Source organism: Aptenodytes forsteri, unplaced genomic scaffold (assembly GCF_000699145.1).
Source record: "Aptenodytes forsteri isolate BGI_AS27 unplaced genomic scaffold, ASM69914v1 Scaffold194, whole genome shotgun sequence".
Classification (NCBI taxonomy): Eukaryota; Metazoa; Chordata; class Aves; order Sphenisciformes; family Spheniscidae; genus Aptenodytes; species Aptenodytes forsteri.
In genome coordinates, this window is record NW_008795243.1 from 936,906 (window position 1) to 943,833 (window position 6,928).

Here is a 6,928-nt window from a genome sequence, read left to right on the forward strand (position 1 = left end):
TTGCTTCACTTGTAAAGAAAAAGTGATTGCAGTTTATTTTTTGCAAACTTTGACAAATAAACAATACTATTTTCATATATTAAAATGTCATGAAATTGCAAAGTGTGGGACTGAATTTTCTGAGCATTAGGGACTTGACACGGAGCTGTTGAATATCTGTACTTTCTAGATATTGATCCAACAAGGTCATTCATATCCCGTTTTAACTATATGATTGAATCAATACCCAGGAAACATTTATGCATTAAGTAATTTTGCATTGAAGAACGCGAAATCTTTTGCTGAATCAAGGCTCCTGCTTACTGAAGAGGAATCAAAGGCATTCAGGAGATGCACAGCATGTTCACAGGACTGCATTATGGTAGTTCATTTTTTTTTTTCCTTTTACTTTGTTTCTTTTTAAATTGGTTTCATCTCCTTGTCTTCAGGACATAACACTCACTGTTGCAATGGTTCCCAGTTCTTCTGAAGACCTGGAGAATGCCTATTGAGTGTACATGACATCAAAACCATTTCTGCAATTTTCTCCACTACCCTTGGCCTCATGTTTGGGGTTTTTTAAAATCATACTCATTGCTGCTTTGTTTAGAATATAAATACATGGTCAGCTAAAGAAAAAACCATTTATCTCTTTTTTTTTTTTTTTTTTTTTTCTTTCTCCTCCTGCAGTGGAGGGTCCAGTCCTAGCAGGAGTCACAGGTCAAAAGGGTCTGAATAAACTCTCAGAACAGCTGTCACTGATCCAGCTAAATGAGATACTGTTTTCAAGGATTGTAGTCTGCAACACTCTGTTAACAAGCATAAGAGTTAGATCTAAGAGGGAGTGATGTAGTAGTAGGCACGTTCACCAAGAAGTGGCAGAAACTGGAAGCAATGTGTGATGAAAACATTAAAAAAGGAAGGGATGACTCTTGTGAACAGGAAACTGCCAATGAAGTCTCCTTAAATTTGATGAATTTTCAACCGGAGAACAGATAAAAAGATAAAAATATTAGATTTTTTATATTTACTAATTTACTCTTCCTTTAATTTTAAAAACATGTTTTCTCATTTATGCTTAGGATATACAATGAATGTAAGTTTTCAGAGAAAGCCGTTTTTTCCCAAAGCTTAAGCGAAGGAGTCAGGTGGGAATGGCTCCACATTTTGTTTGAACTGTTCTTCCCTTATTTAAAAAAACAAAAAATCTGTGCTTAATTATGCCTAGTGCTTGCCTGGGCATTGCACGAAGCCCTGTGAGGTCCCTTGGGAATCATGCAACAAAGCACATCCTCGCTCTCCAACCTCCTGTTCCCAGAACAGTAGCAAGGAGATAAAAAGGAGATCACTTAAGAAGCAACGCGCTGCACTCTAGGCTGAAGAAAAGCTTATACCAAATTGACCAGTATGGGTTTGGAGGAGACAGTTTGCTGTTGTAAAAGAAATACTTGCTATGAATTACCCAAAGAGGAGAAAAAATACTTTATCAAGAAAACAAAGAGACACCTAATGTGGCTCTGTAAAGCTTTGGGGAAGCATATTACTGCAGTTGTCTTGGAGGTATGAATCTGACGTGGTGTGAGTTGTCTTTTTAAAGGAAGGACAGCAAGAATCTGGAAACTGGTTAAAAAAAAAATTCTTAAATCATTTAACAGTGTGAACTGTCAATTGAAACTACAAAGCTTTTGTATTTACAGTCATATGAAGTAGGCACTTCTATTTTGATAACTAATATGAAAACTCTTACGTGCTACATGCCGAAATATGACTAGCATTGTGGCCTGGCTGAGTTGGAGCTAAGGCTCAAGCATTCTTGGAGTCATGCAACTATTCTATTAAATCAATACACAAGACCCTAGCAGAAACAGCTGGAAGACTTTAGCCATTCACTTTTTGCCGATATGTCCTTTCCTCTTCCCACTGTTCCTTAGGACATTGCACTTTTCTTTCTGCTAAAATATTTTTCTTCTGTGCTTCCTAACAGATGGAGTAAAGGGATGTATGACAACTTAAAATTAGAATTCAAAGGAGGCCAAGTATCCTCCTGTTTCTACTGGTCACCGTCCTGTAATGCTGTATTTCTAATGCAAGAGGGTGCTCTATAGACACATCTTGCGTGCAATAAAATACTTTTCTCAGCTTCAGAGGAAACTTGCCAGAATGTTTCCCTGATAAGAACAATTGTATTTTCCCTTGTGACTGCAGCTGGACAGAGAGATAAAGAAATGAGTCAGCTGCGTGCATTCGGCGGCGAAGTTACCTTCCTGTAGGTTTTACAAAGATGTCCATAAAGTATTATAAAATATTTAACAGGCTTTTATATGCAAATCAATTCTTTAATATTAGCCATTCACATTCTTTCTGTAGAACATGAATCAGGATTTGGAGTGGGGATATTTTTAAAAGCTTCTATGATATTACAGTTATGTTTGATACTACATAGTGTAGTGTCTCCTGGTAGATCTGCAAATGCTGCAAACCCCGGAAACCTCAATTTCAAATGAAAGGCCTGTTTTTGTTCTCTATGCCACCCTGTACCTAGCAATACACTACAGAATCAGTTTACTCCAGAGATCAGAAGGGATAAAAGCAAAGAAGGAAGGCAGAAGATACAAATAGGGTGGAAGTGTGAGGGGAGAAAACAGTGGTTTCTACCAATGGTTTGTTCTGTGATTCATGGTGTTCTTCTGGCCTGTTCCTACCTTTTTGTTAAAGAAATGGTTGAGACCATAATGAAGATAGGCTAGAACGCATTTGTTCCACATTTGCAAGAGACTGAGAATGTGCAGTAACTTGATTAGTGACTTGAAGGAGTGGATTTTTATTTTTGGCATCTTGATACACTTCAGAGAAGGGTTTTCTTTAGTGGAAGGTATGAGAAATCCTGAAAAGGAACATTTTGGAATGACCTATTGCCAGAAGTGCTTAGAGTATAAATGTTTTTATCTGTCCTTTAAAAACCAGACAAAATAATTCAGTAATTTCAGTGTTTCTTGAAAATGTGCAGGTGTAATATGCAATATCTTTTTTAAAAATTCTTCCTAAGTCCTTGCAAAGGATTTTCAGTGCATTATGTAACAGAAATGGATTTTCTTCTCAAGTCTGGATCTCAATATATTCCTAAATAAACTGTTATACAGTTGAATTGGAGATGCGTTGCATTGCCATTGACAAGATAGGCGAAAGAAACTAAAGCGTGAATGTTTTTAGATTTGCCCATCAGCAGTCAATTGTTCTGAATGCAGCACTCGGTAGTGCAGGCAGCAAACAGCTTTGGGCACTGGATCTGTGTGCAGCAACTGAATACGAAAAAGCACAGTAGTGTGATTTGATGACACTATTACGGTTTGCTACAAGATGTTGAGGTTCCCTGAAAATTTCTCAGTCTTTAAGTTGTAGTGACTTAAATACATGCTTTCTCTTTCTAAAATAATTACCATTTACTGTTATACTCCAGAGTATGAATTAAATTACAGATAAAAAGTCTTCTGCCTGAAGAGAAAGGATGTCACCGAACAGAGCAACATTAAATCTGAAACTCTATGGTAAAATAATAGAAGAAAGAGTAATGCTGACAGGGGCAATGCTTTTGCTCAGGCTACAGACAAAATGCAGCGGCAGAAAAAGACAGACAGAGCCGGTTTTACAGGACACAGAAGCCTGATTCCAGATGCTTCTTGTTGGTGCTGGGCTTGTAACTGAGAGAAAGTTTTCAGTTTACTATCTGTCATATTACAAGAATAAAATTCCTAGAGCTTCCCAGAAGCTCAAACCACTGGCCTCCTTGTGAGATTGGGTCTGTTTTGTTTGTTTAATGTGTAGCTCCATTTTAATCAGCCCTATTATCTGACCTTGCCCACAACTAGCATTTTTCATCATATCCTAACTTTGCACACAGGAAGTGTCTCCCAGGAAAGATGCTACTAATTGATGTCATCCTGCAGGCGCTTTGTCTGCAAAACAGGTCTGTGCCATGCAAATAGTTACAAGTAGTAGTCCTAATAATGTTAAAAGGAAAGCCTTGTGATCACACAATAAACCTTGTGAAAGAAATTGTGGGTGGTGATAGGAAAATATGCTAGTTGACCAGACTCCCAGCCGTATTCTCACATGATCTGACTGCATTCCTGTCTACCAAATAGTATTTTTGGCTCCTGGGCTTTAACCTATTTAACATATAAAACTCTGTTTCTTTGAATGTGCTTGCCAACCTACTCTAATTAGCTTATATTAAAACTGTAGGCTAGACGCAGGGTGTTGATGGTATCATATTATAAAGCAGTCAAGTTGTAAAACCAGAGATGGATGCTGGCAGAAGGTTCTCTGCCTTTTCTGCCCAGTGGTTTTGGATATCTTGCATATTATAAGAGTAAACTTTTAAGTTAAAACCGAGACAAAGCCTGCTAAAGCTAAGCAGAAGCAGAAAAGGGCAGGTCACTCTGTCTTGTCCTCACTTGGAGACCCAAGTCTGAGCATATTTTTTTTTTCCATTCCAGAAGGAATGAGTGGAGCACGTGATGAAAGATACGACCTTCTAATTTGCCCTGCAATATTCAAGATGTTGCTGTTGACTACAGCCACTCTGTTAAGGAGCCCTGAAAGCAAATACTTCATTTAGCCTACCAGCCACTGTGCTGTGTTTGAACCTTTTTAAGCTCTTTGTACGTGCAACTCCTAAACAAAGTTGCTATTTAAGGCTGGTGCTCACACAGGATACTGCTTCTCACTGTACCGATGAAACCTCAATCACTCAAAAGAGCTTACAGGATGGCCGCAACATAGCTGACGCGTCTTTCCAAAAATATTCAGAACTGATTTGCTTTTCCTGCCTGTGTGCTTAATTTTTAATATTACTGTCTCTTTTGTGCCAAGGGTTTGTTGCGGGGGGCGGGTGGTGGTGGTTTGATTTCGTATTTCTCATATTTCTATAACATTGCAAATAATACAATCAAGCTTATACATCCTGTTTCTTCTAAAATTACTTTTAGAATAATTTCCCAGAATGCCACTGCAGGGATTGTTCTTGGTTGAATGTTTATGAGGTATCTTACTTTCACAAATTTTGTTCTAGAAAAAACAAGTCTGCTACTGGAGAACACCATACTAGGTAAGAATGACTTTCTTTAGGAAAGGACGATGATGTATGGGGATAAATAAAGTTAACAGAACTCGCTGGTGAAAGGTGTTTGTCTATTGGGTGTCTTACATAGTAAAATGAGGAGTCAGTAGTTCATTAATACTGAATACTAATTGCATATAAACTAGTTGTTTCCTGTATCCATTAAAAGCTGTTTAGCATTAAAAAAGAGAATGCAACATTTGTCAGTATGTAATTATATAGAGCATAATAAATTAATCACATCACACAGTCGGATGAGCAGAGATTTTGCAGAATTACGTGTTCAAAATAATTTGGCAAATGGTTCACGTGAGCTGTTTTAGCTTACATACTTACAGTCAGGAACTGTCTTCCGTATCAGTTGCTTTGATAAATAACTGCTTGTAATTCATTACGCTGACTGATTAGTTTACCATTTCCTACAAATCACACACACTATAGATTCTGCTCCCCAGCTTTCCAAAATGGCTGTGTGAACCCATACATATATTCACAATATCCAATAATTGACAAATATTTGTTTAAAAATGCATACTTTAACTCTGCACAGAATTTTCATCTCAGCTATCTCAGAATTTTGCCTTTGGTCCTACTGAGCAAAATTACTGTACGTACTCTGAAGCAGCAGGGATTTTAGCATTCCTTGACTAAAAGCAGAAACATCCCTTATGCAAATGCCAGCCAGCTGTGAAGTGGAGCTCCTTGGTGAGGTCATGTTCTTCCTTGTCGGTTGTTTGTCCAGCTTCACTTTGCCACCATAGGGCATGCCAGGGGAGAGCCCCGGAGCGGGAGGATGATGGGAGAGGTGAGATGCGGGGGACATGTGGCTCTGCTGCACAGCACGGGGGCTGCTCTTCAGCACTGGAGGAAGCAGAAAGATGGTAACGTGCTTGATGACCGCTGGAGGTGCGCGCTTTGCCAGTACCACGACGACGGAGGAGTGGAGTGGGAAACAGGGGTTAATGGAAGAACAGAAGATGGGCTCAACAGACCCACCTTCATACATAACTTAATTAATCCTGCCTTAGAGGTGCAAACTTGCTTAACACCATTCGGGTAAACACTGAACTGCTTAGCTTTTTAGTATGTCCTGAGGACTTTCTATTTAAAGCTAAATGATTACTTCAGTAATTTTTTCAGTCTCGGAGCAGAGAAAATAAAAGGAAATCCCACCGTATTTGAGGAATAAAGGCGTTCAAGTACTCATATTCTGCCATGGCTGCATCTGTGATTTCTGCTTTGCTGGGGGGCAATTTTTACCAGTATGTAAAAATTTATGAATTCATGACATGTAATCTGTTTTTTTCTCCACTCCTTGAACTCATGGAAAATGTAAAAATTAAAACAGAAATTTACACCATTTAAAATACGAAGTTTTTAACAGATTAATCAGTCAGTTTAACATGAAGTGGAGTAACTGAGCTTCACAACATGCTCTGGAGGGCCAAAACCTGCTGCTGGGTGACCCAAATCCAAAGCTTGGGAAAGGGAAGCTCAGGCACTGGACATAAGACACCAGCTGAACCTCATCCCATGGAAACTGGCAGAGCTCAGTGGACCTACAGATGCGCAGTTGCTCATTGCAGAAGTATCAGACTTATTAATTTTTTAGATTGCTGCCTTAGCTCAAGTATAGTGGAAGTCGAATATCCAAAAATTTACATTTCTGGGGATTTTACTCTTAATGATGCAAAGCAATAATGAGAAATAAAGAGTATTTGTTCAGGCACCGCACTGTCCTAAGTCCTAATTCATGATTCAGGTTATAGGTGATTTGAATCACCTTCTATAATGGCTGGGTTTTGTGTTTTCCTTTTCCCTAAAGAGAGG